General features: G+C 39.7%; 1 long non-coding RNA gene across 1 annotated transcript; it reads right to left on the bottom strand.

Moving 5' to 3' along the window:
- Nucleotides 1-2122: 2122 nt before the first annotated feature.
- On the bottom strand, nucleotides 2123-7539 carry LOC109368688. Its single transcript, XR_004160416.1, has 3 exons — nucleotides 7456-7539; nucleotides 6808-6966; nucleotides 2123-3870 (listed from the first exon to the last, which is right to left on the bottom strand). It is a non-coding gene; the product is annotated as an uncharacterized LOC109368688 (long non-coding RNA).
- Nucleotides 7540-10816: the final 3277 nt, after the last annotated feature.

Below are 10816 nucleotides of genomic sequence, written 5' to 3'. Positions count from 1 at the left end.
TGACCAAATAGACGATGCCACAAAGTACACAACATAAGCATCAAATGAAAGCGCCCATGATATGCCATTAGCCCTTTTGTAGCAAGCACTGTGAACTAATTGCAACGTCTTTAATAAACGCTGTTTGCAGAAACACCCCAACCTGCCCAGCAGATTAGACTGGACTGGAAAGCAACAAAGTTATTGTTTTACTGCTTGCTATAAAATATTAGAATTCTGCAGTACTCCCAACAACCCACTGTAAGCACTAAACCTTTCTGAAAAGAAAACCATGCTGTAGTCATGCCATTGCGGCTGATTGGCACAATAAAACATGATCACATGAATACATTATCCTAGTTGCTTCATCCAACACAAGCTGTAGGATACAAAATGTGGTATAGCATCAAGGAGCTCAAGTTGGCTTAAAAAGTCAGCAATCATAAAATACACATAGAACTAGGAAAAAATACAGATTAGTTCTTACAGATAAAAAGCTTCTGGTTTCCCCCGGATCAGTATTATTGTATTGTGTACAAAATGAAAAAAAAGTATGAAGGACAAACAAGGTCATAGGAAAAGCCCAGCAGGTTTTTCAAGACGACAACAATTGCTTAAAGAGTTACGGAGCTGCATGGCTGACTGCTGCTGCAGCCACTGTCGCACTGAACATTTGGTGCCAGATTCAAGTTTTCCTTTCTCTGCGAGAAAATAATTCTATTTTTACATGAAATTTTCCTTCAGAAGTAACTAAGCAGTACCAGTATTTATTAAGAATGGCATTTGTACTTCCTTTACACCCATACTCTCCACTTGTTTTTTTTGGAGGGTTGCACAATCAAAACAAGGACAACCTTTTCATGGGTTGTCAGGGACTGCTAGAACAAGTGAATTTTTAAAAGGCTTTTAAAAGACATACTAACACAAAAGCAGTGTTGGAACAGCCCACTTCTTATATTTTCTAGAGCTAGAGTCATCATGTACAGAAAGAAAGATGATGTGTTTCTTGAACAAAATAGCTGCCATTGGAACCTTACATTGTACTAACAACGTATTTAAAAATAAATGCCCATTCTTCATACCTTTTAAGAATTACAGAGTCATATATATATTAGCCAATACTCTAGGAGAGCATTTAAATAGGTCATAATATTTCTGGCAACATAATGCAGCCTTACGAACAAAAGATGATAAATGGACACTGAGCAGAAAATACTTTGCCTACTTTCCCAGCAATCTATATACAACAGGTATTTTAGGTTTGATTTTTCTGCCTTTTCAAGAGAAATATTCAGCAAGAACATTTCCTTGTGCTAGAGAAAAGTTCCCTAAAAGGTATCAATGAAACACCAGATTGGTCTTTTACTTTTACAGTTCTTTATTCCCCACCACTTCCTGGGCTCCTCACCTTGCAGTTTACTTTCAAAGAAGAGGTCTTATGGGGAGCAGCTGAGGGAAATGGGATTCAGTTTGGAGAAGAGGAGGCTCAGTGGAGAACTTATTGCCCTCTACAAGTTCCTGAAAGGAGGCTGTGGTGAGGCCTTTTCTGCCACATAACTTGCAATAGGACAAGAGGGAATGGCCTCAAGTTGTGCAGGGGAAGGTTCAGGTTGGATATTAGGAAGAATTTCTTCTCCAAAAGAGTGATCGGGCACTGGAATGGGTCACCAAGGGAGGTGGTTGAGTCACTGCCCCCAGAGGCATTCAAGAGATGTTTAGATGCTGTACTAAGGCATGTGGTTTAGTAAGAGAACGTTGGCAGTAATTGGAATGTTGGATTGAATGATCTTGGAGGTCTTTTCCAACTTTGGTGATCCTATGATTCTATTCTATGGTCAAGGAACAAGTACAGGGGAGCTGGAAAAATAGGTTTACTGATATACAGAGAAAAGCTTATGCCCTTCTGATCTCTGATAAGATTTTCTCTAGGTGTAATATCAGGAATACAAGAGGAATACAGGAGTAACTCAATAGCAGTTCTTGCTTAGTACATGTAAAGAAATTCTCCTCATGAAAGCAAAAGAGGGTAGCATATTCCAGAAACGCTGCAAAACCAAAGTCCTTTCGGTCTTTCCATCAAAGTAAGACTTTTAATCAACTTACGCTCTAAACAATTTGCTGTCTCAGTTAACATTTAATCAATTATATTTTCATTCAAATGCCAAATTATGTTGTTAGAACAGATAGAACCTTCCACAGAAAAAAAGTAGCAGTTTATTTTTAGATGTTTTTAGCAATTACCCATATGATTTCTACCTTAGGCTCATCCCTTTCCCTTCCCTATGCACGTCTAACATTTAATCCCCACACCTGGGATGACCATCATGATCTTTCATAATTTTGACATCAAAAACCTCCAGCACATAACAGGTACCACAGCACTTCACACTTTCAGATAACAAGACAAAAGGATTTTGTAAAATTTGTGCATGATCTCAGAGAGGTGCTTCTCACTAAGCCCATGCCATAGCTCATGCTGGATAGAGGGTCACTACACACCTCTCCAGGCAGTAGTCAAATTAGCATAAAGGGTGCCTGTGTCGGCCCTGGTCACAAATGCTCCTTGACCTAATGTAGGATCCCTCCCTTCAGTTTGCTGCCCCTTCCCCACCGTTGGGGCACCCATACACAGTCACATGGCTCCATCCTTCGTCTGTTCTCACCCCTGAACTGGAGGGCAGCTATGCTGGGCCAGGACCCTTCCCAGCATTCATCAATCCTCCAGTAACCACCCCACACACTTAAAATTTTCACATCTCTGCTTATCAATATCCTGTTCATCCCTACCAGGAATACTTTCACAGGCTTTTGTATAACAGAAAAAGCATTTTAGATCATTTGGATTTCTCCCAGAATGTAAATTGTGATTTTTCTCTTAAGTGTATAAAAAAAGAAATAAATACAAGTACATCTGGTTTAGAAATAGCAAATTCAGTATTCATCTGTCTATTTTATTCAACAGATGCTTTTTTATTTGGAGAACGGAAGACATGAAATACGTGATAGTAGGAGAATTCGAAAGAAACTCTTTACTCACCTCAGTTACTGTTTGACTGGTTTTATACACTTAACTCTTGTGCACGTCTCTTTTCCTTACTCTGTATCTTCCTAAATTTTACATTCTCTTATTTGCTATACACATTATACTGCTTTGTTTTCCTCATTCATAACTATTAAATTTCTCTTCAGACTCAAGCAACAACTTCTCAAGTAAATCACTGTGCTCCTTGGAAGACAAGTAAGAGAATGAGAACCTGATCCACCACAACCATTACATTTTTATACCATTTATTCACTCTTCCGCACAATACTTCATTTCTTTAATTGAATAAATATATGGTGAAAAGAACATGCATATCCAGAACAAGCAGTGAATGTAAATAGAGGGTTGGCTTCAGAAAAAGCTTGAAACACAGAAAGGAGAAATGTATTTACTATTCTTCCAAGTTTTACAACTCAATATGTTTGGAGAGAGATCCAGCCAAAATCGTTGACCTCCCACCATTAAATGCCTTCACGCATAATTTCAATAACTACACAATGCCCTTGAATGTTGCTCAAATTCATGAGGTATACATTCTTTTCCCCTAACATATAACATATGCTCAGAGATTCCAGCATTAATAACATTTGAATTTGTGCTATGAGCATTTTTTTATGCATTAACATGATCAGCTTTTGTTAGATATGAACAATTGGTTTGCTGCGTTATCAAGACTGCTTTTTCTGTTACGTTTGCATTCAGTCATGGACAAGAAAATATTGCAGTCCTGGTGGTATTCAATGTATGGATTGCCTTCATGCATACATGTCACAGATTGAATTAAACAGTTGATCCGCTGGCCCTCATCTCAAATGCACTTTCCACCTCAGAGACCAACAGCTGGCATGCTGAAAAGAACGGACAAACACATGGTAGTTAGAACATAAAAGTCTCCAACACTTTTCAGGAGATTTGTCCAGCTAGCTACTGTTCACATATCTAGCAATCCTTTGCCCCATATCCCCAGGAGCCTCTACACGCCTCTGGCAAGAAACAACATTAAAAGACAACCTCTTCTCCTATTCTGAACCAGTTGTCTACAAGCTTCATTTGATGGCCCATGGCTGCATGCTGAAGCCAGTGATGGATCTACCCCTCCATCTGTTCTTGATTTTGTAGACCTCTATCACATCTTTCTACTGTCTTTTCCCAGGTAAGAGTCCCAGAACACTCAGCACTTTGCTTACATTTTTTCCTTCTTCTGAACCTTCCTGGTCTTAGTGCATTGTCATTGAGATGAATAAGTCAGATCTTGTGCAATAACCAAGGTGCAGGTGAACCATAGATTTATAAGGTAGCATAACAATTGTATTTGTTTTGTTCTCTGGTCCTTTCCTCATAATTCCTAAAATTTGATTTGCTTTTTAGCCTGCAGTTGAGCACAGGCTGATGTTTTCACAGAACTATCCATCATAGTCCAAGGTCTCACTCCAAAGTGGCATCAGACAGCTCAGAGCCAATCATTTAAATGTGAAGCTAGGATTATTTTCTCCCCCACCTGCATCACTTCACATTCCTCTACACTGAATTTCATCCACTATTTTATTGCCCAGTCACACAGTCTCTTCAGATCCTTGGGTAATTCTTCACAGCCTGCACTCCTCCTCCATCACCTAGAATAATTTTGTATCAACAACAAACTTAGTCACCTGGCTTCTCTCTCCACTTTTCAACCCACTTATAAGCGTGCTTACACACAGTACAGCCTTGTGGAATTCTGCTGGCAAATCCCCCTACTGCAGGAACCACTCAGCCTTAGCTATCTCGTGTTCTTTGAGCAGCTCCCTCTTTGCAAGGCCCTCCTCCCCCTACGTTACCCCTAAGACTTCTTAATTTCCCTAATGAAACATTTGCAGACAGATGATTCAGTTGCTCCTTCCTTAAGCTTATTGACTCCTTCAGATAAAGGACTCCAAACACTTTCTTCCTTGAATATCTGCCCATAGAAAAAAAGTACTTTTAAATTTATTATTTTTTCCTGAAGCACCTTAATTCTGAGGCATTCAAGACAAAACCAGATGAAAAGAAAGAAAAGGGACAGAAAACCTGTGTCCCCTCTAGATCTGGCAGGGAATATCTGACCAGGTAATACAGCAGATATCACCCTTCGCTTCCTGAACTGCAATAGATGGTCCAGTGAGTGCTGGAAATGATGCAGTCCAGTTTCCAACTAATATATTTCTGACCAACTTCAGCAACACATGAGGTTTGGAGCTCTGCTTGGCTCATCTCTCTCCACTACCTCATGTCCCCATTGAGAGCAGCAGAAGTAAAGCTGCCTGCTGAAGAATGCAAATGCCATTCTCCAACTTACTAATGCCATTTTCTCCATCGCTGAAGGTGTGATGGGAGAACACAAAGTAGATGCATAGCTCTTCTTACAGGTTAATTCAGAGAAATAAATACCTGAGCAACACTAGATGTTTGTTTCTAGTGTTCAGTAGACTCATCTGAAAACACGCCACAAACATTCAGTTATTTTTACTCATGTATCCTGAATTGGCTATAAAATAACAAGAATGGTAATTTACATGGGATAAACATCAAGGGCTTTCATGACTTCCTGGAAATTAAATAGACTGGCAAGAATCTTTTCCTGCGTGTACTGAGCCAATCTCACTTTGACATGGCAATGTGGGATTTATCTGGCAAAACAAAGAAGTGCCCAGCTAGTAGGGCACCTGTTTGCAATTACATCTAAGTACAGTGGTCATGCTGATTTCTCCACATTATTCTTTTGGAAATCTTCCTTATAATAAGAATGTTTTGCTTGCTTACGAGGGAAGGTTATTATTTTGACCCAGCCACGCTACTGACAAACATAGTCGTAAATTTACCTTCTAAGAGAACATTGGCACGGATAAGTAATACAGGGCTGCCTAGCGTGGGCAGTTACATACTCATGGGACTGGATCCAAACCAGCTATCTCTGAGAAGACTTACAGTAGTTTAAGTCAAGCTTTGGTCTACAAGGTATGAAGCAGACTCTGGGGTGCCGTCCCTGTTCCTTGGCTGCTGGGCTGTGGGAATCCACGAGTCCTGAGCATCACAAAGGGCAAGATACAGAGACTGACCATGGATCTAAGCAATGTGACTGTGGGAGAGTGGTGGCTTTTTTGTTGTTGTTGTTTTTGGGTTTTTTCTTCTCATATTTGAATCATTCAAACTTCAGAGATAATTTAAACAGAATAAAGAATCCATTTCACTTACAGAGCAGTTCTACCAGTCCTGACGCACCAGCATGGGATAACTAAGATGTTAAATAAACTAAAGGCAATCAAATCTGACGGTTCTGCTCAGTGGCCACAATAGACACCAAATCTTCGCACAGAAGCAGTTTAGTTCAGTTTGCTGCTATGTGAAGTGGACCACATTGCTCTCCGTGATTAGAAGAAAATACCTCCATGAAAACATTATATTTGAGGTTAAAAAAAAAAGCCAAAGCTGTCTGCTTCAACTTGTTTATCTAATTCTTCTGTAGACTTTCAAAATCAACCTGGTTTCGCTTTTGGGAATGCAGACACTGCTATTTAAAAGCCCAGCTACAGATCTAAAAGCCTAATTTTAAGCACTCCAATGTGAAACTTGCAGGCTTATTTACTGAGAAAGGAAAATAAAGGCTGTGGAATACCTTGAAGACAATGCTGGGGAAGGCATTAAGCTGCTTGCTTGTAAATCTCACAGTATGATACTGCTCACACAGTGAGAGAATACAGTTCTTACCTTCAAACAAGCACTTAAAACTACAGCACTTGCAGGCCACTTCGGAAGATGAACTTACTGACCTGGTAATTTCTGGGGCCTTTTTCCAAAGAGCAGAAAGGATCACACTCAGCAACTGAGCCCGCTTCCTCATATGTATGAATAATAACAATGGATGAAAATTATTCCCAATTATGTATGGACATAGGGTTTTTGGACTAAGAGTGAATAATTTCAGTATTCTGAAAGCACAGAAAAACCTTTGTAAATGATAAAAAATTCTTCATAAAAATCCAGTCTTTAGAAATTAAACTTAACCATTTAGAGAAAACATCATTTTATAATGCAGATACATAAAAGGCTATTTCTATGAGTTTTATTTCTAGCAGAGATTAAACAGTGATGTGCACTGTATGTATAGGTGTTTTTCTCCTCCACTTGATCTATCGGAATAAAGGAATAAAAACACTGAAAAAATAAATGTACTGCTATTACTGAATTCTGAAACAGTCATAACTAGAATGCCATTTCAAGGCCTGCCTTGGCTCTTTCCCTCCAGGATGATGAGCATCTTTAAATGACCATTCAAGCCCCAAAAGTGACAGTCAAACAGAAGCCTCCAGAGCACAGAAGAGCTTTTCTAAAATTTCAGTTACAGAAGTCACTACTGCAACAGCCAAGTGAAAAGCAGGGCTTAACCCACTGGCAGTAAAAGAAAATGCTCTTCTTACTGTTGTTTTCATGCAGAAGGTCCTCATCCCTCTCAGTTTACGTAAGGACTTTGTGCAGACACAAAGGAACTGGGCTTTCTTCTAAAATCCTTGAAGACAGGGGAAAAAAAGGAGATAGAAATAAAAGGTCAAGTAAACCTGGTTTCCGTGCTTTTATTAAAACAGAGAGCACTTCTGAGGCTACGAAACATGTATTCAGTCCATTCAACTCAATAACAGCTGGTTCCTGGTAACAGGAACAGAGCATCAGAGAGTAAGCTGGTTTCCACAAGATCAGAAGAGATCCTTGTGTTACGAGACAAGCTTTTTGTGGTCAGTGCAGTAGCCACAGAGAAAGATGAATGTGTGCAAGCGAACATGACTTCATACAGCACATGCTAGTCAGGTACAACAGCCAGCAAGACAAAAGCAACCTGAACTTTTTTTCCTTTGCTTTACTGTCCATAGCCAGCATTAGTCACAAATCACATTATTCATGTGGGCAGCCATCTCACCTACCTGACAACAAAACATTATCCTCTCCCTGATGAATCACTGATCGATAGAACAGCAAATGAACCATTATATTATTCAAACAATCCCTCTGAAGTTTGCTGCGTACCATGAGAAGAGCAGAGTGTCAAAGAGCAGGAATTACCATTGTTGAAAACAAGTGAGGAAAAGCACTTTTTCCACGTTCATCCATAGGATGACAGCAACTACAAGTCTAGCACTAATTGTGGACTGATCCTTTACATAAAAAGTTGCAGACAAATGCCTTTTGCGCTACATTTCAAAGCTAGTATTTTCTTACGTAATGGAGCAATTAGAAGAGGATCAACATAGCATCCACGACTAGAACAAGATCTCAATATTAGACAAACTCAAGTCAAAGATTAGATAGAGAAAACTTATTTCAAGGACCTGAATGTCATCAAACTCAATGAGTAGTCATAATCTGGATCAAACTCCTCTGCATCTTGAGACTAGGTCTGGTTATCACTAATCCCACTTACACATACTCTTCACTTCTTGGAAGGGAAAAGGGGATTGGTTTTCTCTATTCAGTGCAAAGCTTTAGAAAACAGCCAACATGACAATAATTGGAAGTGACACAAAAATGCACAGACACCTTAAAAGGGAAGCTGCAGAAGTTATTTATAGACTACTGACAAACTTGAAGTTAAATTTCACATCTGCATACAGGGTATTATTTTATAATGATACTGAAGCTCAAAACAGCCTTACACCAATCCCAGCTCATTCAGCTGCAAGTGCCCTATCTCAATTTTTAGCTTATTATGTATAATAAGATTACATTGCTAATAAAGATGGTCCTCTTACTTTTTCACTTCTTGCTCCTTGGGAGAATGAGAGACTGTGGTGGCTGCCTAAGAGCTAAGGAGCACTCACAAGGGAACATTTAACCCTCATTGTGGAGAGATATCGCCATTCTGCAAATTAGAGCTAAGGAAAAGAAAATCACAGGTGATGGATCCAGCTTGTAGAATCCTAAAATGCTACATCACTTGAATATGTTTTTATATTATAATATTTTTTCTTAAGAAAACAGTACAATGGAAAAAGTAGATATGCTAACACAGAACGGGTTGGCTGTGAGTGTTGTTTTTACTCATACTTCATGAGACACAGGAGAGGAAAAACAGGACTTCTTTGCCAAATATGTATCTGCAATTTTTTTCCTGGCAGTATTTATTCCTCCCTTTCCTCACTTCCCCTCCAAAAAATGAAAAGAGAGGAAAGATTGAGCTTTTTTGTTGCATTTTCGATGGAGTTATTTGTTTAAGGACATGAAGCATACTTTAAACTATTAAACTTTCACCTTCCCTTTGTTTTATTTGCCCCTCTGGAGATGGTATCTTCTCAGGAGAGGAACAAGCATATGTCTGTCCAGACTCAACTCTTCAGCAGCTGAGGTATTTCTCCACATGGAAGAAATGACAACTGCACAATTTGCCCAGAAGATGTAGGAAACTAAGACGGCACCTCGCAATATACGGAAAACCACGCAAAATGAATAGATCTAGTCTGGAGTATTTTAGAATGGTAATAGCCAGTCAGGAAAGCATGTCAAAACGGTGTAGTTCTCTTCCTCTTAAACTCATGCAGATCTTATCTGTATCCCATGCGCCTCAGAAACTGAGATTAAAATTAATTGCATACAAGTCACTAAAGAATGATTTATGGTTTTGGCCATCACCTAAGGTAGCTGGGTTTTGCTTCATTTTCCTCAAGTTCTGCTCAGACACCTCTCACTTGCAGAGATACCTACTCCACTTTTCTTCAGGCCTCTTCACTGTCCTAACAGCCTCTTCACACCAAGATCCAGAAGGTGTTTCTCACTTCTCCCACTGTCTCTCTCCCCCATTTCAGGAATACATCTAAATTTCTTTCCCTCACCCACCTCCAGCACGGTTCAGAGATGAATCTTCCCAAATCCTTTCTGCCCAAACTGTAGTTTAACTGTGGAGTTTAAGTGGTATAGATGGACCAAAAAAATAGTAAGATCTCAAAGAATTCACCATTCGACATGGGACGATAACAGATCAGAAACTTACATATTGATGCTGAAGTGATATTTTCTGTAGACACTGATGCCATTTAAGTTTTTTTTTTTTTTAAAAAAAAAACAAGGCAAATGCACTTGGGAAGAAAGTGCAAGAGATGGGCTGAGACACACCTGAGAAGCCTTCTGATGCCAGCGCCCTGAGCTGGCTCAGCTGCTCTGCTGGTTGCTATGATGCTGCCTTTCCAGTTGTATGAATATTTTGCAGATGAAGTACACAAGGACTGCTCTGCTGAGGGTGACATGCAGTTATTCACTCAAGGCCTCATTTACCTCCTGTGGCGCTACACCATAACAGCAGCAGTCACCAACTGCATGAAAGATTAAACAGAGAGTACCTATAAATACCCACTTTAGAAAAATTCATAAATACATCTGAACTGGAAAGCAGTACTCAGTATGAATTACATTTGTGCACACACACTGTGTGGCTTTTGGGAGACAGATGAGAGAGGGCCATAAATGCAGGAGACAAGGAGACACCTACAGGCACACAGACAGGCACATAGCAAGGCCACAGGGGAGTTGCAGCACCACAAATGCCAAGAGACATGAGGATGGAGAGCAGTATCAAGAACTGCACTGAGAGTAAGGACTACATAGAGGTTGCTATGAACTGGGAAAAACATTTGCAAGCAATATGGTTTCAGAGACATACCCTGAGTCACACAGGAGCAACATCATCTCTAAGGAGAAACTATAAAATTAAAGGCAGATTATCTTCTAGCTATTAAAAGGTGCAAGTAAGGAAATTACCAGCTCCTGTAGCCTTGGCTATGTCCTTTCACTTGCAAA

This window comes from Meleagris gallopavo, chromosome 7 (assembly GCF_000146605.3).
Source record: "Meleagris gallopavo isolate NT-WF06-2002-E0010 breed Aviagen turkey brand Nicholas breeding stock chromosome 7, Turkey_5.1, whole genome shotgun sequence".
In the NCBI taxonomy this organism is placed as follows: Eukaryota; Metazoa; Chordata; class Aves; order Galliformes; family Phasianidae; genus Meleagris; species Meleagris gallopavo.
This window is presented reverse-complemented; position numbering and strand designations above follow the sequence as displayed.